This window comes from Talpa occidentalis, unplaced genomic scaffold (assembly GCF_014898055.3).
Source record: "Talpa occidentalis isolate TD23 unplaced genomic scaffold, MPIMG_talOcc4v2.1 talOcc4.13, whole genome shotgun sequence".
In the NCBI taxonomy this organism is placed as follows: Eukaryota; Metazoa; Chordata; class Mammalia; order Eulipotyphla; family Talpidae; genus Talpa; species Talpa occidentalis.
Genome location: NW_023601322.1, coordinates 51,283,273 through 51,306,867, shown reverse-complemented (window position 1 = coordinate 51,306,867; position 23,595 = coordinate 51,283,273). Strand labels below are relative to the sequence as shown.

General features: G+C 37.7%; 1 pseudogene; it reads right to left on the bottom strand.

The window, feature by feature from the left end:
• Positions 1-1,027: 1,027 nt before the first annotated feature.
• The window catches only part of LOC119242825 (heat shock cognate 71 kDa protein-like), a 102,855-nt pseudogene continuing 80,287 nt past the window's right edge, over positions 1,028-23,595 (bottom strand).

Genomic DNA, 23,595 nt, shown 5'->3' with positions numbered 1-23,595 from the left:
AATATGAAATACAGATTGAGAAATGCTAGTTTTAATGAATTATATTTAGGTTTGTAAGAAAAATAATTAAAGCATGGGGAGTTCTACTTTTCTATTGCGGTTAGCCAAATATTGTGAAAATATTTTTGCTGTGGAAATATTCTTTTGGGTTTAGTATGTTACTGTATCTGTGACAGTAAAAAAGTAATAGTATTCTATTTTATTTCATTTTTTCCAGTTTTAAATAATTTTATTTAAGGCATTGCATTTTGCATGTACATCAGTGCTTATAAAGTACAATGTGACTTTACTTCTTTTCCCTGTGCACATGTTATGTATTCAAGTATTAAGAATGCCCAGTTATTTGCTATAGTAAGTCAACTTTTTTAACTGCCGTAGAATTGGCTACAAATTTGGGTCTTTCAACATATTGGGTAGAATGATGCTAAATTGTTATCCTCAATGGTGAACCCAGAAAAGTCACTGTTGTGTCAGGCAATGCCACACTGATAAAAAAAAATAGGAGTCATGGAGCAGGCTACACAATGCAGGATGCTGCTGAAGAGCAAGATCCTGGTCTTTTTATTGCTAGAATAATGATACAGCATCGGTTGTGAGAAGAAGGAGGACAAAGAGAAAAGGGAGGGGTGAAACTAGGAAATGTGCTCTGTCATCTATAGTATCAGGAGTTGTGAGTCTACCCTCCAGGCACTTCTCATCTGCTTAATGACTTGGTACTGTAATTGAGATCAAGCTCTAGATCCCCAGCCATGGTTTCAATCATATCGACAAGACTTTCCATTGATCAGCTTCCATTGACTTTCCACTTCAGCTTCCCTTGTCATACACCAGTCCTCAGCCCCCAGGGCATTCCCAGTCATACTTTTTGATACATAGCTTTCCCAAAGTGATCAAGCTTTAAGCTCTTGGTTGATTTGAAAGGCACCTTGTAAGGTTTGGCACTGACTGATTGAGTGGGAAGTTCTGACCTTGTATAGGAATCCAGAACTGCAGGTAACAAAATGGTGGCTGAATAGGCCACTTAGGATTAGCAGATCCAAAAAGCACCACTAATTGGAAGAGCTCCACCACCAGGGAAGCACCCAGGCATTCCCCCTGGCATGCCACCTATGCTGTGGCACAGCTTGGTAATGATAGGGTTCCAGGCTTCTTCCAACTCATTCTCTTGATGTTCAAATTCTTTATTTTCTGAAGTCCAGTTTTTATCAATCCAGTTGATGATTTCTTTACACTTGTCAAGAATCTTGTTTGTCCTCATCATTGGTCTTGCCTTGAAGTTTCACATCTTCAACAGTTTCTTTCATGTTGAAGGCATAGGATTCAAGGGAATTCTTGAGAGATACCGTGTCCTGCAGCTTCTCATCTTCAGCTTTGTTTCTCAGCTTCCCAGACTGCATGCTTAATGTCTTCCTTGCTCAAATGGCCCTTGTCATTAATGATGGTGATCTTGTTCCCTTTTTCTGTACTCTTATCCACAGCAGAAACATGGAGGATGTCACTGGAATCAATATAAAAAGTGACCTCAATATGAGGAACACTATGGGTTAAGAAGTATCCCTATGAGTTCAAACTTGCAAAGCACGTTGCTATTTTTTGCCATGGCACACTCATTTAACAAATATGAATGAGGGGCCTCCCCGGTGGCGCAGCGATTGAGCGCTGGGTTGCGAAGCTGCCCGCGACCTCTGCAGCGCCGGTTCGATCCCCGGCTTCTCCCCTACCACTGGAGGAGGGTCCCACATGGCGCGCAGACCTCTCCTGCCACCCGCTGCTCCCCTCAGCAGTGTACTTCAGTCCTTCTGCCTGCTCTGCTCCTTGCTCTGGCTCTGGTGAATTCTCTTACCCCCCCCGCTCTTCTGACTGTACCCAGTGCATGTATAAACAAAACAAACAAACAAACAAACAAACAAATAAATAAAACATGCCTCTATTAAAAAAAAAAACTTAAAAAAAAACAAATATGAATGAGAAGACCAGATTTGTTGTCAGAATAGGTAATGAAGGTTCATGTCTACTTGGTCAGAATGGTAGTTTTGCATTTGATGAGGATGATTATGATGCACCAGCAGTTGCATTGTTGAGGCAAAGAGGAGTAACACCCATGAGCAACAAATCTTGAACATTTTCAGGCTTGTCTCTAGATAGGACAGCTGTCTGGAGACAGCTGTACTGTAAATAATGGTTTTATCAGGGTTGATACTATTATTCAGTTCTTTTCCATTGGAGAAGTCCTGTTGAAGTTTCTGAATATTGAGGATTTAGGTAGAGTCACCTACTGGGACAATATTATGGATCTGGGACTTGTCTAGGTTGGCATTTCAAACAACTTTCTCTATTGGGTCAAAGGTGTCATGGAACAAATCTGCATTCAGTTCTTCAAATTTGGAATGGGTGATGGAGGTATAGAAGATAATTTTTTCTAACAGTGAATCATTCTCAATACTGGCTTGGGGGCTGGAAGACAGTTTTGGCTTAGCATGATTTCAAGCAGTATGGAAGCGATGGCAATCCTTTTGTTCTCACTGATGTCCTTCTAATGCTTGCACTTGAACTCTGCAATAAAATGGTTGACAATTCTGTTGGTCTTCTTCACCTAAGTGCATGTCTCCAGCTGTAGATTTGACCTCAAATATTACATCTTCAACACTGAGGATTGACATGTCAAAAGTGCCACCTTCTAGGTCAAAGATCAACCACTTTTTCTGCTCTTTTTTGTCTAAGCCATAGGCAGAAGCTGCATCAGTTGGCTCACTAATGATTTTAAGTACATTAAGCTTAGCAATAGTTCCAGCATCTTTGGTAGCTTGATGCTGAGTGTCATTAAAGAGTGAACCATGATAACAGCATTGGTAAGTATTCCCAAGGTAGGTTTCTGCAATTTTCTTCATCTTTGTGAAAACTATGGATGACACCTCCTCTGGATAGAAACTTTTTGTTTCTCTCTTAAATTTTGTTAGTACAGGGCTCACCAGCAGAGGTACCCGGGATAGTGGTTGCTTCCGCTCAAGCATGATTCGGCAAAAGCTGATGCGATAATAACCGGATGTTATAAGATCCACGTAAAGCGCATGTGCAGGCCACGTAAAGCGCATGTGCAGACTTTCCTATATATATCCCTGCCCCTCGGTAATAAAGAGAGTTCCTGCTTCCTGCGAAGAACAGTGTACGTGTCTTTCATCCACAGGCCCTCTGCCGTGTTCCTGAACCCCATCGGCCTGCCGGACGGACCGACAAATTTTACTTAGCTTTGCACGTGCTTGCATCACTCTCCACCATGAAGGGCCAATGCTTCATATCAGACTGGAAAAGAGCATCAAAAATAATCTTAGTCCAATAAGGCACTTGGCATTTAAACCCTGCTGGTGGGGGTTCATTATTTGGTGATTCTTTGTAGCATCACCAATTGATTATTTGAGATCAGTAAAGGCAACATAACTAGGGGTGGCTCATTGATAATTATTTCCATTTTCCATACTGGAAGTTACACACAGTAAATGGTGCCAAGATCAGTGCCAACTGTAATCCTTTGGCATGGTTGTTTGCATGTAGGCCAGGCTTGACTAGCAAAAAAACCAGCAGTTTGTAGAGTTTTTGCTACCACGTTCAATGAGTAGTAGTAGTATTTTAGAGATGGAACATGTTTTTCACTCTATCTTATAATCTGCATATATATAATATTGTTATAGGTTATTTTAGAGCATATCTGAAAATAGGCAGGATGAAGGACTTAAGTGAATGGATAGATGAATCCAGCCCCTCTTTCAGCCTGATATTGCATATTAGTAGCTGTTCAAGAATTTGGGGCTCATTTTTACCTTTGTCACTTCTGAATGTTCATGCCCCAGATCTGGATGGACTTTTGACAGGTCTGAGAATGCCGGGGTGAGTTGCTGAGGGTCTAAAGTGATGGCCCTTACTTTGACAGTGGAAAGCAGAAAGTGGTGTGATGGGTGGTAAACTCTAGAGGCTCTAATCTAGAACAGCCCTCCATCGTGGGTTATGTTTTAATGTGTTTTCATTGCCTACCACAGTTACCATTAAAGATGGCTACCTTTGTGTGCCGTACAATTCCCTGTTTGGAGACTGAGTTCATAGGTAACACATATTAGTTGCTTTAGGTTTATAGTTTGATATCTTGACAAGGAATATTGGTAGGCTGTGATTTATGGCTTGATTCACATGATTCATGGGTCATGTTTGCAATTATATTGATAAAACAAAACTTCATTGTATATGCAGTTCCATTATGCACTTAAATGTTGAGTCAGTACCGAATGCTTTCAACTTCTCACGGGCCTCAGACCCAAAGTCTGCAATAATAACGATTTATAATGTTTAGAGAGGTTGTAAATGTAGTTAAAAGTATTAAACCATTACAAGTGTGTTTGCTGTTTTCTGGCCAATATTGTCTCTTGAGATACAGCCAGGCATTAGGTAACCATGGCGATGGTCTAGGTAAACATGGTGTAGTAAGGTAGATCAAGGGATCAGCGCTTGGAATTGAAGTTGCAGACATGGATGGGACAGGTTTGGAACTCAGAGCTAGCCTTAGGCACTGTGCAAAAGTCTAGTATAGTGGTCTGGATTGCTATCTTAAAGGGATGGTGCATTGGGAGAGGTTGGCCCTGTGAAGATCAGGTATCTAGACTTCTAAGCTGAAGTTGCATGTTTCAGGTTGAAAAGAACAAGCTACAAGTCATCTCTGAGGAAGTTTAGATGTTATAGGCAGGTCTCCTCAGCAGTGCAGGGAGCAAGTTAGCTTATTCTTGGTTTTCTGGACTCAGAATGCAATTGTCAGTGTTTCAGAAGTAATTAAGCTAGAGGACTGACTTATACCAAATCACCAGGGATCAATGTTTAGAACCAAAATAAAATTTTATAACAAGACATTTATAACAAGAAGTTGAAACAGATATTACATCTGTTCCCCTAGCTTATTTTATTTTATTTTTTTAAATGATTTATTTATTTATTTATTAATACAAGCACTGGGTATAGTCAGAAGCGTGGGAGGGTGAGAGAATTCACCAGAGCCAGAGTGGGGAGCAGAGCAGGCAGAAGGACCGAAGCACACTGCTGAAGGGAGCAGCGGGCGGCAGGAGAGGTCTGCGCGCCATGTGGGACCCTCCTCTGGTGGCCGGGGAGCATCCGTGTATTGAACCGGCGCTGCAGAGGCTGCGGGCAGCTTTGCAACCCAGCGCTCAACCGCTGCACCACCGGGGAGGCCCCAGCTTATTTTATTTTTATAGACATAGGAGGCAAATGGTAATCACAGGTGTTTGTGGAGCATGGGCTCCTAGCAAATGGAGGTGTCTTGGTACCTCAGTGCCCTGACTTCACTCCTGTCAGGGAGATATTCTTCCTCAAGGACAGCTTCCTGTTCTCTGTGGTAGAGCATCACCTCCCTGGCACAGAACAGGAGACTCAGTGTCAAAATATGCCCCTCGGCTGCCTTTTTCTGTCTACATTATTGATCATTCCCCTCCTTTTTGGCACAATATTTTTTTAGGTAGGCCAGTATCCTAGTCAGGAACTGATGGTCTGAGAGCCATTCTGTCTTTGGATAATGAGTCAGAATACCTCTGTTCTGATCCATTAAATGTTTGTTTTGAGGTTTAGCTTTCAGAGATTATCCAATTACCCAAGTTCCTTCAGGGGGGATGTTGTAGGAGAAAAGTCCCTCATTGTTGCACACAAGTACCTACAGTGAATAGTGAAACAAAGTATGTAAAATCCGATCTCATTCATTAAAACATTACTTTTTGTGTTCCAAATACCTAGGCACAGCCCTAACTATGATTAGGGTAGGAACTACAGATATCCAGGAGCAAAGTGATTTGCTACTCTGTCTCTGCCTCATATCACCCTTCCCTCCCTTCTTTCCAACAAATTAAAGGTTTAATGACTTTCATAGACAGTGAAAAATTCTGTACATAATTATTAATTCTTACTAATAACAATTTGTATTCTGTCTCTGAAACCTTCCAAGTTTACTTGAGGTTGTTGTTGTTTGTTTGGTATTCTCATCCTCTATGTTGTGCTCATTTTTCATCCAGATTGACTTTCAGGTGGTAGGGGAAGTTATATCCACTTATCCATTGACTCTACCTTGATTTGCTCTTTTAGAGAATTTTTTTCCCAATTGTTTACCTTCTTTTGGTTTCATTATTTCCTCCCAATGGGATGATGGTGGATGGATGCTCATTTTCTTGATAGATTGCCGCACTGAAACATTTGCTTCAATTAGAGGAATTGGCAAATCTAAAAGGCTCTTAAATATTTCATAAGTATAAATGGCAGATAAATTTCCTAATTAGTTAACTGTTGAGACTTCTACTTCTGGGAAGATGGATTGGGGATAATTTTCCCTATTCCTACCACTAAATTCAGCTAAAACTCTGAACATTATATATAAAATAAATGTCAGAATATTCTGAAAGATAGAAAGAAGAAAGTAGACTGTCTAGGAATGTGAGTACCCAAGAAATAACAGTTGGAGGTTTTTCTGGGCTTCCTTTTGTCTCATATATTCCAGACTTGGAACTTAAAAAGTTATCAATCTGGAAACATGATGAACAGAGACAATGAAAATCCAATAAAAGCCTTATTTCTCTAGTCAAAGGACCAGGAAAGCTGCAGCCTAGCAAGACAGAACACTTCTTGACAGTAACTGCCCTTATTGCAGCCCAACACCAGAGACAAAAAAACCTACGTTGCCAGCTCCACCAACGTAGGTTTAATGGGGAGCCTCGACTTCCATTTCTGTCAGGCTATAGTGATGAACCCTAATCTCCCCCATGGCAGGGGTGTGGGTGCGTATCAGCAGAGGTGGTGTAGAGAGCTTGGACTTCTAGCCTAGCCAGCCAGGTAGCCATGATGCTAGTGGAGACCACGTGGGATGCTTGTAATCCCCTTCACCTGTAGAAGTGAGGTTGGTCTCCAAGGGTGGGAAGAGACTGAGTACTTTTGCATTGTCCAGAAGTAATGAGGCTCATGTGTCAATAAGTCTCTGTGGGGAGCAGTGATAAAGAGCACCTGTTACTCCTAGTTAGACTAGTGTTAGTGTTACAGGGAAACTGAAGCCCAACCCCCCAAAACTCATACTTAATATCATTGATTGGTCTTCCTGATCTCTATGTTTCCACAGAGTCTAAGTAAAAACCTGGACTTCTACTTTCATCTGGTGCTTACAAGGCAACACAATCCCTTGTCCTGTTAGAGTGATGTCAGCTGTTATTTAAACAAGATCTAGAGTTTCATAAGAATATATCCAAAATATCCAGCTTTCAAAATAAATTTTCAGACTAAGAACCAGGAAAATCTCAACTAGAATGAAAAAAATATAATCAATAGATATAACACTAAGATGATGGAGATGTTAGATATCTGACAAAGTTAAAGCTTTAAAAAATTAGAATTATTGAGGTACTGGTTTATAAAACTGTATCTTTTAGGCATATAGGTTCACACGCTACAAATATATGTTATCACAACATGTCCCCCACCAAAGAACCAATAATTTTCCACCACAGTCCACTAGGCCCTCTCCCCACTTTGCTCCACCTTACCCAACTTCCTTTTGGATACCCTCAGTTCTGCACTCAGATTTCAAGGGTTTGCTTTTTTCTGTTCCTTTGCTTTAGTTTTTTTTTTTTTTAAGATTTATTTATTTATGCATACTAGAACTGTGGGGCTTCCCTGGTGGCACAAGGGGTTAAGACACAACTATGAAGCTATCTGCAGCCATTGCAGCACGAGTTCAATCTCTGGCCAGGGAGCTACACACATGGTGCAGCAGACCTCTCCTGTCTCACCCACTGCTCCCCCCCAGCAGTGTATTTCAGTCAATCTCCCTGTTCTGTTCCCCACTCTGTCTCTGGTGAATCCTCTCACCCCCCCAACATACCTCTGGCCTGTACCCCAGTTCTTGTATGTATAAATCTTTTTAAAAAAGAACTGGGGTACAGGCCAGAGGTGTGTTGGGGGGGTGAGAGGATTCACCAGTGAGAGTGGGGAGCAGAACAGACAGATCTACTGAATTACTCTGAGGGGAGCAGCGGACCTCTCCTATCTCGCAGGAGAGGTCTGCTGCACCATGTGGGTTGCTCCCTGGCTGGCCAGGGATTGAACTCATGCTGCAGTGGCTGCTGATAGCTTGATAGTGCTGTCTTTCACCCCTGTGCCACCAGGGAGGCCCTGCTTTAGTTTTTTTTTGCTCCATTACTATGCTGATGAGTGAAACAATAGTGTATTTGTCTTTATTCTTTTGACTTATTTCACTTAGTGTGATTCCCCCTCTTAATCCATCCATGTTGGTATGAATGGTAATATTTCATATTTTTTAATACATGAGTAGTATTTCATTGTGTATATGTACCACATCTTTATCTTCTGTATCCATTCTTTTACCATTGGGCATTTTTTATAACTTGACTATTGCAAATAGTGCTACAATGAACTTGGAATGCATACATCCCTTCCAAATAGTTTTTATTTCTTGTACTTTTTCAGGTAGATGCCTAAAAGGATTACTAGATCATATGGTAGATTTATTTTTAATGTATTAAGAAACCTCCATATTAAAACCCATAGGGACAATGGTGTATGAGTTTTACGTTTCTCCACATCCTCATTAGCGCATATCTCTGGTCTTTTGATATGGGCTGTTCTCCAGATGTGAGGTTATGTATTATTTTTTGTTTTGATTTGCATTTTACAGATGATAAATGAAGATGAGGATTTTTTTCATGAATCTGTTGGCTATCTGTATGTCTTTTTAATAGAAGTGTCTATTTAGGTGTTTTACCTCTATTGGAGGTATTTGCTTTCTTTTTGTTGACTTGTACGTTTCTTTTTGTTGACTTGTACGTTTTCTTTGTAATCTTGAATGTTGGCCTTTATTCAGATGTATGATGTGCAAATATTTTCTCCATTCAATAGGGTGTCTTCATTTTAGTGATAGTGTCTTCCTTTTCACTGTGCAGAAGATTTTAGTTTGATTTAGTTACATTTGTTTATTCTTGCTTTTGTTTTTTTTTTTGTCATTGCAGTTTAGTTCCTGAATACATAGTGTTTTACCCTTATGTATTTTATGTTCAGGTTTTGCATCCTAGTCTTTGATCCATTGTGAATTAATTTTTGTGTACTGTGTGTGTGAGCTAGTGATCTACTTGCATTGTTTTTTATATGGCTTTCAGTTTTCCAGCACCATTTATTGAAGAGAGTTTCCTTTTCCATTTTATGTTCTTGGCTTCTTTTTTGTAAATTAACTGTCCATATAAATGTGAATTTATTTCTATTTATTTTATCTTTTAAAAAATCCAAATCCAATACATTTTTTTTTTAACTGTTGTTTTGTAGAATATCTTTAAGTCTGGGATCCTAATATCTATGTTCTTTTGTGTCAGAATTGCTTTGGCTTTTAAGGGTCTTTTGTGGTGTTGTACAAATTGCAGTTATTTGTTTTATTTCCTTTAAGAAAGCTATTGGAATTTTCACAGGAATTGCATTAAATGTATGTATTAATTTGAGTAAGATGGCAATTTTTTTTTAAGATTTATTTATTTACTTGAACAAGAAATGGGGTATAGGCCAGATACAGGTGAGAGGATTCACCAGAGACAGAGTGGGGAGCAGAACAGGCAGACTGGCGAAATACACTGCTAAGGGGAGCAGCGGGCAAGACAGGAGAGGTCTGCTTCACCATGTGGGACCTTCGCCTGCCAGCTGGGGTAGAATTGGTGCTGCAGAAGCTGTGGACAGCTTCCCAGCACTGCACTCAACCACCTGTGCCACCAGGGGAGGCCCAGTAAGATGGCAATTTAACGAAGTTGATCTTTCTAATCTACAATTGTGAAAAAGCTTTCATTTCCTTTATCTTATTTTAGCAGTTCTTACAGATTTTGTTATACAGTTTTTCACCTCCTTGGTCAATTTAATCCTTGATACTTAGTTCTTATTGATTTAATTGTAAATGTGATGATTTCTAGTTTTTCTTTTTTTTTTCTTTTCTAGTTTATTGTTTTTGTATAGAGTCACAACTGACATTTGTATGATTTTTAGCTTACTCCTTTAACATTTCTAATAGCTGTTTCTAACAGTTTCCTAGTGATGTCTTTAGAGTTTTTTTACATGTTGACAATGTTGATTCCAATCTATGAGCAGGGATTATTTTTCCATTTCTTTGTGTCTATTTCTGTTTGTTTCAACAATGTGTTATGGGTTTCTTTGTATGGGTCTTTTACCACTTATGTTAGGTTTACTCTAAGGTATTTTGTGTGTGTGTGTGGGTGTGTGTGTATGTGTGTCTGTGTGTAATTATAAATAGGATCACTCTCTTAATTTCTTCCTCTTTCATCTCATTGCTTGTATATTGGGAGAAAACCAATACATGTATATTGATTTTATACCCTGCTGCTTTGTTAAACTGCATGTTTTGATTAGTTATTCCATGGAATCTTGAGGGTTCTCTCTACATATTATCAAATCATTTGAAATATTGATGGCTTTACTTCTTTCTCAATTTGGATTCCTTGTGTATCTTTCTATTTCTCTTGTCTAATTACTCTAGTTAGAACTTAAAATACTATGTTGAATAGTAGTGGTGAGAGTGGAAATCTTTATCATGTACCAGATTTTATTGGAAAAACTCAGTTTTTCACCATTGAGAATTATATTATCTGTCGGTTTGTTGTAAATGGCTTTTTTTATGTTAAGGTATGTTCTGTTTCTTCCATTTTTTCAAGGACTTTCATCATAAGTGTATATTAGTTCTTATCAGATGCTTTTCCAACATCTAATGATATGATCCTATGGTTTTTATCTTTCTTTTTGTGGATGTGGTGAATTACATTGATTAATTTCAGATATCAAACTATCCTTGTATCCCTTATATGAATCCCATTTAGTTATGGTGTATGATCCTTTTAATGCATTGTTGAATTTGGTTTGCCAGAAATTTATTAAGAATTTTTGCATTGTGTTCACTAGGAAAATTGGTCTATAACTTTCTTTTTAAAAAATAAATTTATTTTTAATTGGGGAACTGTCATCATGTATTACCACCATAGTGAACCCACCACAAACTCACCCATATTCCACTACTATAGACCATTGTGCTTCCTTCCCTCTTTGTTCTTGCCCCTCCCCTCCTCCCTCCTTTTTTGGTGTTTCAGTTCTATAGTCAGGTAGGAAGTGTAATTTTCTTTCATTTTTGCTGTCTTTGCTTAGTTTTGGTATTAATGTAATGTTCACATAAAAAATATTTGGAGAAATTCCTTTTATTTCAATTTTTTTTTGAAGAGTTTGAGAAAGATAGGCATTAGTTCATCTTTGAGGGTTCAGTAGAATTCACTTGTGAAGCCATCTGGTACTGAATTATTGTTTGTTGGGAAAGTTTCAATTCTTGTTTCAATTTCTTTACTTGTGATTGATTTGTTCAGTGTTTCTATTTCTCTCCTATTCAGTCTCAGATGACTGCATAATCTATGAATTTTTCTACCTCTTCTAGTTTATTGCATTTGTTACTCTATAGGTGTTCATAATAAACTCTACCTTTTGTTTTCTGCACTACCTGTTATGATTTCTCCTCTTGTTTTTGATGGTATTTAATTGTGTTTTATCTCTTATTTTACTGGTGGGTCTAGCTAGAGGTTTGTCTATTTTGTTTATTTATTCAAAGAACCAGTTTTAGGATTCATTGAGGTTTGGTCTGTCTTTTAAATTTCATGTCATTTACTTCTCCTTTGCTTTTTTATTATTTATTTTATTCTACTGGCTTTTGGATTTTTGGTTCTTTTTTTAAATTTCTCAAATTGAGAAAGTTGTTTATTTGACCTTTTTTTCATCATGTAGGCCTTTATTGCTATATATTTCTCTCTTAGGATTGTTTTTGCTGTGTCCTATAAGTTTTGGATAGTTGTGTGTTTGTTCTCAGTTTTCTTGAGGTATTTTTTAAATTTCTTCTTTAATTTTCTCATTAGCCCAGTAGTGTTTTAGTAGTGTGTTGTTTAATCTCCATATATTAAGGGATTTTCATTCATTCTAATTGGGTAGCTTTATTATTTAAGAATATGTTAGATATGATTTCAAACTTTGTTAGTAGTTGATATTTGTTTTGTGTCCCGACCCGCGGGATTCGTAGGCACAAAAAGAGAAGGGCTGAGGATTGAAATGAGGGGCTTGAGACAACTTGACGCTAGCATTTGCTTCTTTATTTTTCCTTTACCTTTCTTTTACTTTTCCCTGTCTTTCTACCTTCCCTGACCTTCTCTCTGCTCCTCTCATGGTAACCTCTCGCAATGACCTCTTGACCTTCTTGTGGTTCTCTTCTTATATCCTGGTAGCTCCTCCCATCGTACCTCCCAGTCTCATTTGATTAACAGGAAACACCTGTGGTTTCTCAGCAGGCGAAACGGTAAAGCAAAACTTAATTGATGGCACGAGTGTTGCGCAACACGATGCATGCACCAGGTGGCTCCAGACAGTTTTGTGTCCCAGAATGTGGTCTACTCTGAAGAAAGTCCCATGTGAACTTGAGAAAAATGTGTTTTTTGTTTTTTTGAGCATGTATGCACTGTAAATATCTATAAACTCCATAAGATATAATAGTTTATTTAAGCCTATTTCATACCTGTTTATTTCATGTCAGTTGATCTGCCCACTGGTGAGAGTAGTGTGTTGAAGTCTTCTACCACAAATGTGTTTTTTCTAATGTCTGTTTTCTTTTTTTTTTTAAAAAAAGATTTATTTATTTATTTATTTATACAAGCACTAGGTATAGTCAGAAGCGAGGGAGGGTGAGAGAATTCACCAGAGCCAGAGCAGGGAACAGAACAGGCAGACTGACAAAGTACACTGCTGAGGGGAGCAGCGGGTGGCAGGAGAGGTCTGCGTGCCATGTGGGACCCTCACTGGTGGCCGGGGATCGAACCAGTGCTACAGAGGCTGCAGGCAGCTTCATAGCCCAGCGCTCAACCACTGCACCACCAGGGGAGGCCCAAATGTCTGTTTTCTTTATTGATGATAGTTGCCTAACATATTTTGGTGTTCCATCATTTGGCGCATATACGTTATGTCTTCTTGGTGTATCATTCCCTTAATCATAATAGAGGCCTTCTCTATCTCTTTTCACCTTTTTAAACTGGAAATCTATTTTGTCCCATAAGTATGGCAATCCCTACTTTCTTTTGAGTCCATTCACTTTTAGGATTTTTTTCCCAACCCTTACTTTGTGGCTATGTTTGTCTTTGGAGTTTAGATGTGTCTCCTGGAGTCAGCAGATGTTTGGATTCTGTTCCTGATCCAACTAGATAGTCTGTGTCTTTTTTTTTTTTAATTGGTGAGTTCAGTCCATTTATGTTTAAAATAGTTATTAATATGTGATAGTATTTTGCTGCCAATTTATTCTTAATCCTTGTGCATCATTCTAATTCCTTATTCAGTTTTTTGTGTATGGTCCTCTCTTTGGGTTAGATGTGCTAGCTCCTTTCATTGAGGAGTGGTTTAGTGCTTGCAAACTACTTGAATTTTTCTTTGTTGGGAAATGATTTTATTCCTCCCTCATATCTAACAGAGTCTTGAGGATAGAGTATTCTTGGCTGACAGTTTTTATCTTTAAATGTTTGGAACATATGTCATTATTTCCTCATTCACAGTCTTTCTTCAGAGAAGTCTGATGTTAGCCTGATCAGGGTAACTTTATAGATTATCTGCTTCTTTACTCTTGTCAACTTTAATAAGCTTCCTTTTTCCTGAATGCTTGGAAGTTTCACTACTATATGTCTTGGTGTCAGTCTCACTGTATTTCAGTATACCAGGGTTCTTTAAGCTTCCTGTATCTGTACATTTACTCCTATCTCCAGGTTTAGGAATTTTTCCTCCATTATTTCTTGATATACATTTTTCCATTCCTTTCTCTCTCTCTCCCCTCTCTGGTATTCCCATTATTCTTATGTTGGATAATCCTTTGAGTGTTTCTTAATTTTTTTTAAAGATTTATTTATTTATGCATACAAGAGCTGGGGTACAGGCCAGAGATGGGGGTGATGAAAGGATTCATCAGAGACAGAGTGGGGAGCAGAACAGGCAGACTGACTGAAATACACTGCTGAGGGGAGCAGCGGGCGAGGCAGGAGAGGTCTGCGCTCCATGTGGGACCCTTGCCAGCTGCTGGGGATCGACCGTCGCTGCAGAGGCTAGAGGCAGCTTTGCAGCCCAGCGCTCAACCGCTGCGCCACCGGGAATGCCCATTTCTTCATTTTTTAAACTTCCTTGCTCTTCTTTGTACATATGCATCTTCAGTTATTCTGACTTTTTCTTCTGCTTGACCTATTCTACTTCCATGAATTTCTCCTGAACTTTTCATGTCCTGTATATCTCTTTTTTAAATCTTGATACTTCATTTTTTACTTTATTTAGAGCTTTATTTTCTGTCTTACTTCATTTATTTTTTTTTGAAGGACATTCATTAGTTTTTTTCCTGATTTTTCTTCAATTTCTTTATCATTGCATTTCTAAATTCTATATCAGATAGGGAGAACATAGCTTCTGTGTCTTTGAAGTTAGTCCTGAAGATTTGTTTTCTCTCTGTGTTTTCCTACCCCCTTGTGGCTCATTTTGCAATTTATTAGTTTTTTTCCTTTTTCTCATTATTAACTTTGGGACCCAGCTACTGTATGTGGGGCTTCCCCTGCATGTGGCTCCCCCTCACTGATCAGGCTTCTCACCTGTCTGGATGAGCAGCTGGAGGGGTCACATGGGAGATCAAAAGGATTCTGGCCAACTTGAAACTTCCCCAGCACAGGTCCAGAGTCTCACAGGTCTGGCCAGCCACTGACAAGTTCTCATGGAAGGTGGCAGTATCTCACGGAAGGAAGAGGCCTCTGCTGGTTTGGCAGGTCCCGGGAGGTCACAAGTTCCTCTGCCTCTGGGTCTTCTATTTGGACCTTTTTCAAACTTTTCCTTTCTTTGACATATTTCTCAAATATTTTCAGTTTTTAATCATAGAGAATAATAGCTGTAGGTTTATTACATATAGTTTTACCATGTTAAGATATGCTCCACTTATCCCCAATTTTTTAGGGATTTCATCATTAATAGATATTTAATCTTACAAAATGCTTTCTTAGCATCTGTCTATATTATGGTTTTTGTTTTCCTTTTTTATGATGTGGTTACTTATATTGAATGATTTTTAGATGTTGAACCATCCTTTTATTTCTGGTAAAAATCCCCCATGGTCATGATGCATAATCCTTTTAATGCATTGTTTGATTTGGTTTGATAATATTTTATTCAGGATATTTATATCTGTATTCATTAGAAAGATTGGTCTGTAGTTTTTATCTTTGTGTTTTCTTTGGTTTTGGTAATAGCATAATGTTGGCCTCATAAAGTATATTTAGGATTATTTCTTCTTTCTCAAATTTTTAAAATATTTGTTTTATTTATGCATATAAGAGCTGGGGTATAGACCAGAGGTGCGGGGGTTGAGAGACAGAGTGGGGTGCAGAACAGGCAGACTGACCGAAACACTCTGCTGAGGGGAGCAGCAGGCGAGACAGAAGAGGTCCGCTTCACCATGTGGGTTGCTCCCTGCCTGGCTGGGGATAGAACTCATGCTGCAGAGGCTGTGACTGGTTCATAATATGATACTCAACCCCTTGCACCACCAGGAGGCCACTTTCTCAATTTTTTGATACAGTCTGTGCATGATAGGAATTATTTCATCCTTGAAAGTTTGGTAGACCTTGCTTGTGAAGCCATCTGTTCCTGGACTTTATTTTTTTTGGCAGAGTTTAGATTATTATTTCAATTTTATTGCTTGTGATGTTTATTTAGGGTTTCTATTTCTTCTTTAGTTAGTCATAGAAGATTGTGTACTTCTAAGAATCTGTTGATCGTGTCTAAGTTGAACTTATTTTCATATAAAATGTTGATCATAATCTCTGATTATCCTCTGTATTTTTGAAGAGACTGTTGTAATTGCTCCTCTTTCATTTTTGATCCTATTTATTTTTATTTTCTCCCACTATTTCTTAGTTAGCTTAGCTAGAGATTTGTCTATTTTGTCCCCTAAGTACCAGATTTTGGCTTTGTTGATCTTTTGTACTTTTTGATTTTTGTTTCATTTAATTTTGCTCTGATTTTTATTATTTCCTTCCGACTTTTTGATTTTTTTTTTGTTCTTCTTGTTCACATTCCTTGAGATGAGAAACAAGGGTGTTAATTTGGACTGTTTTTGCTTTTTACATGGGCCTATATTGTTATGTACTTCTTAGTACTTCTTTTCTATGTCATATATTTTAGAAGATTGTATCCTCATTATCATCTCTCTCAAGGTATTTTTTATTTCTTCTTTGATCTTTTTCCATTAACCCAGTGGTCTTTGAGGAGTATGTTGTTCAGTGTTCATGTATTTAGAGGAATTCCTTGTTTCCCTTTTGTAGTTGATTTCTAGTTTGATACCTTTATAGTCAGAGGATGTCCTTGGTATGATTTCAGTCTTCACAGATTTGTTGGTGATTGTCTTGTGATGTAGCATGTATTCAATCTTGGAGAATGACCTATGTGTACTTGAGAAAAATATGCATTCAGTTTTTTGAGGGTATAGTGCCCTATATAAGTCTATTAAATCCATACAATCTAGTTCTTATTTTTTTAGGACAATTGTGTCCTTATTTATTTACTGTCTAATTAATCTGTCAATTTGTGAAACTGGGTTGTTGAAGTCTCCTACCACAAATGTATTTTCTCTAATGTCTGTTTTCAAATATAGGAGAAATTGTCTGATACATTTTGGTGCTCTTCATTTGGTGAGTATATATTGATTAGTATTATGTCTTCCTGTTGTATGATTACTTAATTATTACTTCATGTACATCTCTGTCTCTTGTTACCATTTTAAGTTGGAAGACTATTTTATTTGATGTAAGTATGGCTGTCTCTGCCTTTCTTTGGGTGGCATTTGCTTGTAAAATTCTTTTTTTATTGCTTTACTTTCAGTCTATGTTGTGCTTGCAACATAGAAGAGTTTCCTGGAAACAGGAGAAACTTGCATTCTCTTTCTTGATCCAATTCAATACTTGTGTCTTTTTTGGTGTGTTCAATCCATTTACATTTACAGTGATTACTTGTATGTGTTTGCTACTTGCCATTTTGTTCTTAGTTTGTTGATTTTATTTAATTGCTTGTTCAGTTTTTTTTTTGTGTGTGTGTTTATTCCTCTTTTGTATAAATACTAAAGCTCCTTTTAATATTTCTTGGAGGGAGTTTCAGTGGTAGCAAACCCCATGGCATTCTGTTTGCTTGAGAAAGTCTTTATTTCCTTCTCATTATGAAGGACAGCTTTGCAGGATAGAGCATTCTTATTTGGCAATTTTTATCTTCAAATATTTTGAATATGTTGCTCCATTTTCTTCTTTCTGTACTGTTTATTCAGGGATTTCTTTATAGGTTCTCTGTTTCCTCACCTTTGTCAGCTTCATTTTTTTTTCCTTTTTCTTGGATTCTTGAAAGTTTTACTATTGTGTATTTTTCGTAGTTTTCTTTTTGTTTAGGTAGCTTGGTGTTCTGTTGTCTTCCTGTATTTGTAAGTTCATTTCCTTCTTCGAGTTTGGGAAATTTTCTTCCGTTATTTCTTAAAATAGTTTTTTCAGTTCCCTTTCCTTTCTCTTCTCTCTGGATGCCTATTGTTTTAATACTTCTTCTCCTCATGGGTCAGATAATTCTCAAAATGTTTCTTCATTTTTTTCCCTTCAGTAGCTCTCATTTTCTATCTTGATTCTCTTCAGATTTGCATCTTTGAGCTCATTGAATCATTCTTCTGTTTAGTTTATTTTTCTTCCTTGTTACTCCAGAATTTCTTTGTCTCTTCCATTGATATTTCTACTTTTTGCATTTTTATTATTTTTTAAATTAGAGTTTCAATTTCAATCTTCTGTTTCCATTTCCTGTTCTGGGTTTTCTTGCACATCTGAACTGTTATTTTGAATTTTCTTTGCATTGTTTCAATTCTTTGATTTTTAAAATTATGACAGTTTGGAATTCTATATCTGATAGGAAGAAAAACTCTTCAATTTCTTTGCACTTTGTTTTGGTGATTTGCTTTCTGGTTGTGGTGTTTGTTCTTCTGGGGACTTGCCTGGCCATTTGTATTTTTCTTTCTCTCCGTGGTTTATTTTGGTTTGTTCTGTTCTAGTTGGGGCTTTTGCTGAATGAGTGTTCCCATCTTCCACTGTTCTGTGTATTTGTCAGTTGATGGGCACAACAGCTACAGCCTTGTGGATTTTTACATGGTGCTGGGAGTTCACCCTAAGGGACTGAGATTCAGGTGTTGGGCTGTGTGGGGCTGTCTGGTGTCTGGGGCCATCCCAGGCTAGGGGTTGGTCATGCAGCTCACCTGAGGCTAGTTTAGGCTGGGATAGCTCTGTGTTATTAGAGCAACATGTGAGTAGAAATGAAAGGTTGAAGAGTTAATTATTATGAACAAAAAAGATGATTCTGATAAAACATTTCGCTGTATACTGGGGACAATTTGTCTCCCATTCATCTAACTTCTAGTTGTGAATTGTGGGGATTTTCATTTGAAAGTTCCTGGATTTACTTTTATGCTTAATTAATTTATCCACTTTTCCAGACCTATCTCTTTTTAGTAAGGATTATTGAACAATTTTACTTAGTAAAATAAAAATTATAAAACTTGGTAAGTTAGACTTTGACAGTTGATTACCATATAGAATGTTATATTTTTCCCAAAGACATGGATTTCAGATTCTAATATTTGTTAGGTTTCGATTTTGTTTTTTCCAACGTTATATGGCAGCTTTATTATTTTTATTGTATTATTTTTTATTAAGGAAACAGGCAAAACCCTATGTAACATTGGCTTCAGAGATGTCGTAGAGGGACTCCACTACATGGAAAGAGAAACAAAACCAAAAATAATCAAATGGGACTACATCAAGCTAATAAACTTTTGCACAGTGATAGAACTATCACTAATATGTGGAATAGGAATATGGAAAATCAAACTAAAAAAAAAAAAAAGAAAGACAACTTTAAAATCTAACTCTTGAAAACTGACTATAGAACTGAAGTATACAAAGGGATTGGGGAAAAGTAGGAACAGTGTGGGAAGGAAGCACAAAGGACAGTAGTTATGGACTATAGGTGTTTGATGATGGGTACCCTATTGTGGTAATTCCTGATGGGAAGGATCTTAATGTCACCATAAGTTAAAAAAAAAAAAAAGTACATAATTATTTAAAAATATGGAAAGACACCCTAGGGGAATGGGAGAAAAATATTTGTGCATAATCTATCCTTCAAGGCACTAATATCCAAGATCATCTACAAAGAACTCATGCAACTAAGCAAAAAAGAAAACAAACAATCAAGAAATTGAGAGAAGGACCTCCCTGGTAGCGCAGTGGGTGGAGTGCAGCGCTGTGAAGCTGTCCGCAGTCTCTGCAGTGCAGGTTCAATTCCCAGCCAGCCAGGGAGATTCCCACATGGCATGGCAGACCTCTCCTGTTGTGCCCGCTGCTCCCCTCAGCAGTGTGTTTCTGTTGTCCGCCTGTCCTGCTCCCCACTCTGTCTCTAGTGAATCCTCTCATCGGCCCGTGTCTCTGGCCTGTATCTCAGCTATTGTATAAATAAAAAATGAATCTAAAAAAAAAGAGTCATTTAGGGCATCCCCTGGTGGTGCAGCAGTTGAGAGCTGGGCTGCGAAGCTGCCTGCAGCCTCTGCAGCACCGGTTTGATCCCAGCCACTGCCGAGGGTCCCATATGGTGCGACAGATCTCTCCTGCCGTGCCCGCTGCTCCCCCTCAGCAGTGTGTTTTGTCAGTCTGCCTGTTCTGTCCCCCACTCTGGCTCTGGTGAATTCTCTCACCCTTCCGCGTTTCTGACCGTACCCAGTGCTTGTATAAATAAATAAATAATTAAACAAACAAACAAATAAATAAACAAACAAATAAATAAATCTTTAAAAAAAGTCATTTAAAAATAAAGAAATTGGGAGAAGAGTTAAATAGGCTATCCTCCAAAGAAGACATGCACAAGGCTAAAAGGGACATAAAAAAAGTCTCATCATCAGCTATCATCAGGGAAATGCAAATCAATAGCACAATGAGATAACATCTCACACCTATGAGAATAACCCACATCTATTCTGTGTCTTAAGATAATGAGTACAGTTTATTTTACACATATTCCATCTAGAGAAAAAAAAATCTGACATTGTAAAGGAGTAGCAAGAAGTTTTAACAGCTAGTAGGAAGTGGCATAGTTTAAGAGAAATTTCACTTGACTCTGAGACTTTGTTTATTTACTAAAAGAGCAAAGAAATTACTCTTTTAAAGACTGCTTCTTAATATATAAGATTTGTAATATGATATCTGTTTTCTTGGACTTGGAGGGATAGTTCATGTAAAAGTCTTAAAGAATTCTGAAGTGCTCTGCAAATATAGGTGAAGACAGATTATTTGATAAAAGTGAGATGAAGTTAAGAGAAAAAATCCTTTATGCACAAAAGGTTATGGAAAATGTAATATTTACCTACATTGTAGAGGAGAAACAGAAAGGCATTCTTTAGTGAAACATAAGATATTTGGTATCTTGATATGTTGAGTTTTTGTTTGTTTGTTTTTTGTTTTTTGCTATAGGAATCTTGGAAGTGGAGGCAAAATATTTCCCCAATGAATACTGATTCATTGTTAACATTTTTTTTTCTTTTGAGTAATTGCTGGTAGGTTGTTCCCCCAGCAAAATTTGCATTTAAGTCAAGATTTCATTCTAAATATTCTCAGTTCTTGATCAATTGTAGTGATTGGGGTCAGCATAAATTCAAAAATATTAATTTCATTCAATAACTTCACCATTGCCTCCACAAACCTCTACAAATTTTGACTAAAAATCAAATGAATTGATATACCTTCTATAATTTTCTGCTGGTGCAGCTGCAATCATCACCTTTTATTACAAGAGAAAGCATACATAATTTATCTGCAGAAACAACAGTAAGAGTTGATTGTGGTTCTGGGATGAGCAACTCACGGCTCTTATAGAAGTGAGTTACACTGACTATGATCACTTTGACATGTAAATAAAACTGAGCCCTAACACATTAGTGATAAAATGTACATAATACTTTAGGGGCAGGGTTGTAGTAAGAAATCTATCACTCATTTCTCCTCTCAGAATGTTATATGGCAAGTAACGTTAAATCTACCTATTTAACATAGTCATGGATTTTGATTCCTACACAGCTGATTCAGCTGATTTTTACTATTGTTTTTCTTGTGTGGGGAAAAGATAGGATTTTAAAAAATGACTTCATAAACCTTCTGCTATTTATAAAAAAGAAAAGGTCATCTCTCTGGTCCTCTATTTTTTTTTGTGCATGTGTATTTTAAAATCTCCTCTCAACGATTTTCACAAGTTGACAAGAACTGGGTTTTAATTGGATTTCAGGATAAGTAATTTGAGATCATATTGGGATGTTTCATTAATTTTACACTTATTTTTTGTACTTATTTTATTGTGTGGTCTAGTGTTGTTAGCATTCTTATTTTTTTAAAGATTTATTTATTTGTACATACAAGAACTGGGGTGTAGGCCAGAGGTGCAGGTAGTGAGAGGATTCACCAGAGACAGAATAGGGAACAGAACAGGCAGACTGAAATAAACTACAGAGGGGAGCAGTGGGTGAGACAAGAGAGGTCTGCTGTGCCATGTGGGTCACCTCCCTGGTCAGCTTGGGATAAAACTCCTGCTGCAGTGGCTGGGGATAGCTTGATAGTGCTGTATCTTTAACCCCTGCACCACCAGGGAGCCCCTGTTATTAGCATTCTTATTAAATTTTTTCTCTATCTTATGAAAGGAACATTCAAATGATGTCATCATTGCTTAACACCAATACTTAGGTTCCTATACTTAGGTTAGGTGGAACCAGTGGGGACTGGTGGTTAAGGAGCTAGAATGCATGTGATTAGAATGGTTAGAAAACTGCTTGGATGCACTGAGATTGTTTATTTAACAACATGATCCCTAACTAAATGGCTAAAGGGGATATGAGTGCACATACACACTTCTCTTTGAGGGCAGAGGTGGGACAAAGGGCAAAGAATAGAGTAAATAATATGACGTGTCTAGAACATAGTATCATTAAATATTTTTAAAGATTGTCATATTCTAGAGGTTTCTCTAGAAACTGTATTCTGATTGAAATAACCAAGAAAGTTAAAATCATTAATCATTAATCATAGAAATCATGAAAGGAAAATAAAGATTGATACCTCATTAGTAACACAGTGAATTACTTCTCTTTTCTGATGTATTTTACTATCTTTGCTGGAGGCACTGATGAATGGCCCAGTCAGGTGTCCTCACAAAGGCATGGGCACTTAGACAATAAAACAAAATTCTTTGGCAGAGAAGAGATTGTTTATGCTTTTCTTTTATTGCTTACTAAAGGCCAACAACATTCTACTTTAGAGAGATCAATATTCCTGAACTGCAAACATTTTAGAAGCCTAAGGAAATGGATCCACATCAAGTTTAAAAGTTAACCTCCTCTAAACTGTGGTAGAGAAAGCTGCTTTTCTCTGTACAATTTAATTTTGCTTTGCTCTGGTCAAAAAGAAGTGGAACTCTCCCAGGGATCCATGACTGGTTAGCTTTAGCTTTAGTAGTCTAGCCAACCTCACTTTCCCCCTTAAAAAAATATAAGCTGATGTTGGACTCCTGAGAACATTGTGTAGAATGGTATTATTTTCTGAGGCCATGCTAACTTCTCTTTTTATTGTTTTATTCTCAAAGTTTTAAATAACACCTTCTTAGGGAAGCCTTCTTCGAATCTGAGAACAGTTGGCCCTCATGATATGTGTTCTCAACACTCTCTGATTTTCTTTTCTAATAGCATTTTCCTTATTTTATCATTACTAGTTCCTTAATTTTCTGTCTTATCTGTTATACTATAAACTCACTGATCATGGAGTCTGTTTTGTTTTCAAGACCAGTGTTTGGTTCAGGAAAGGACACCTAATAGGTATGTATATTGCAGGACTGAGTGAATGACATAAACCACCATGTCTGATATTGTTGGAGAATGAGTGGGCATCATTATTTTCATCTCAAAATCAGAGTATCAGAATTGACACAATTTATCCTGGGTTCACAGTGAGGTAATTCTGGTAGTTTCAAACACAAGACTATGAATTGCCCTAGTCCATGCTCTTAAAATGCCTCCTTTAGCATTTCCTGAACTAGCTACTCCTGGTGTCAGGAAGCAGGCTAGAAAAACCTATGCTTCCCTATTCTAAGAGCTCATTGCAAACACTGACTGGGAGTGAGTCCTCCTTGCCACATTATCAACTCAAATTATGACAAGTCTACTACAAAGTCTATTTGTAGTAGACTAAAGATAGCTACGTCATCCTCTAGCTAACTCACAATGTGGGGTAGAGAAGAAGAAAGTAGGTAACTGGACAGCTGGGTAAACTTGCTTGGGGTGGAAGCCTTAAAATCTGAATTAATAATTGAGGCCTCATTTTGCCATGATCTGGGGTTCACTAGGAAAACAGATAGCCAACA